We start from the raw sequence: 2,052 nt of genomic DNA, 5'->3' as shown, positions 1-2,052 counted from the left end.
ATAGCAAACATGGGTAGAAGGATTCAACATAAGTCTGTTTAATGGTGGCTGGTGTGAAGGGTATATTGATTATTTATTAAAGGACAAGTAGGAAAAATTCACCGTACTGGGTACTTCATCTCCACTCTTTCTCAGGAAAGATGGGTAACGTTATAAAGAGAGACTTAGGATCCAGTGTGGTATTGCAACCCCCTACAAAATATAAAAGGTGCAAAGTTTGTTCCAGGTCTAATCAACTATAGCAACTAATCATCAGGTAGCATTTACAGGTCACCTGTTTAGCAGCAAACACCTGCTGTTTGCTATGGGTTACTACACCAGGGCAAACATTGTACCTGTTATTACATAAAAGACTAGGAATTCTGAAACGTGTTGAGGTGGTTTTCTATTTTTAATTGTGATTTTATTTAGCTCACAATTATTTGTGCAAGGTTTAACATTTCGTCCTGCTTGTTATCAAAGAAGGCTGATGCCACAGCAGAACTGGAGGTGTGACTTGGGTTGCCACCCTTGCCATGGGCTAAAACTGGGCAAAAGGGTAGGCCAATAAAGTTTGGGCAGAGCTAGCACATTGGGGATGATGCTGTGATGTTGATGCTGGGTTATTGCATAATTTCTGCCCAGTTTTCAGAACATTAAAACCCTGGATAGAAAGTTTTGAAACTGATTGCTCTTGAAAAACTGGGCTCTCTGGTTCAAAACCAGACAGGCTCCTTTATTTGATCAACTGTGGTTTATAGGCAAAATCCACATAGTGTAAACATTTTAATAAAAAACTACTCTTACTAAAATTGCTCTAACATATATGTTGTTTCTAAAAAGTCTATCCTGAGCACCAGTCTTCTCTCCCTTCTCAGCAATCTGTGAATTGTAAACAGGTGGCATCTCTGCAGCGTGTTCTCCCAGCAGGGTGGCACCGGGAGGATGTCACAGCCTGGAGCATTTTGTTTGTTGAAACATCCTCCAGTTGCAACAGATGAAACGCTTTAGACTGTGAAGTCACCCAGATGCTTAGAAGCCTCTGTCACAACAGATGGAATGTTCCATAGTATACAATCTGATATTGTATTCATTTGTGCATAGTGTTGCCACCTTTCTGGGAAGAAATACCCGCCTCCTTATAGTTTAATCTAATTTTCTATTTATAAACTTGGCATGGACCATCATTTTTACAGTCCAGGCTGGCAAAATACTGGCCAGGTGGCAACCCTAACTGTGCATAGCATCAATTAGTACTTATCAGAAAAGTATAGTTAACTCAAATGCCATAAAGGCTTTTCCAAGTCACAGGGTGTGACAGTAAAGTTTAAGCTTTTAAACTGTTGGTAAAGTTTGTGCCAAGTAAACATGTACCAGCCAGAATGCAGGCCTCCGAGCCTATCACATTCTGAACTGTTCTGACAATGGAATGACTCTACCTGTGTGAATATTACAAGGCACCCAAGAGTAACAGGACAAGTATCACGTCAGGTCAGGCTGATGGAACTATGAAGATTTATTGGATTCCCGGTACACCATTCAGCGTTTAACAAAACAGAACACCCATTTGGAACAAGATTATGATAAATGTTACCGTTAAACTCTCAAGTTAGCAGCTACTGACAATATCAAATTGGAGATATCCCAAATATCACTGCAGGCGATAAGCGACTAGAAGCCGGAGAGCAAGGAGGGAGACGTAGTCTTTTGTTCAAGGCGTTTCCCTACATGCACATCGGTACCGCATGCCTAAGAAAACTACGATTCCCATCAAACCATGCGGATCTACCCTGCCACCCTGTACCGCACTATTTCTGCCTGGAACCACCGCCCCGCAGTCAACCAAGACCTTTTAGTGATCGAAGCACAAACTGCTGCCCTTGTACGGTGGGTGACGGCGCCAAGTAGGCGGGACTTATATTTATTCCAAGTGACGTCAATAGGCTGGGAGGCGGAGTTGGAGTGAGGCAGTCGCTGGAGGTGCTACAGACTGGGTAGTAGCTAGATAGGCAAGCAGCCGTTATTTGCTAGTAGGTGACAGCGAGAGGAGGAAGACTTGCAGATAGCTGTAAA

Source organism: Xenopus tropicalis, chromosome 2 (genome assembly GCF_000004195.4).
Source record: "Xenopus tropicalis strain Nigerian chromosome 2, UCB_Xtro_10.0, whole genome shotgun sequence".
Classification (NCBI taxonomy): Eukaryota; Metazoa; Chordata; class Amphibia; order Anura; family Pipidae; genus Xenopus; species Xenopus tropicalis.
This window is presented reverse-complemented; position numbering follows the sequence as displayed.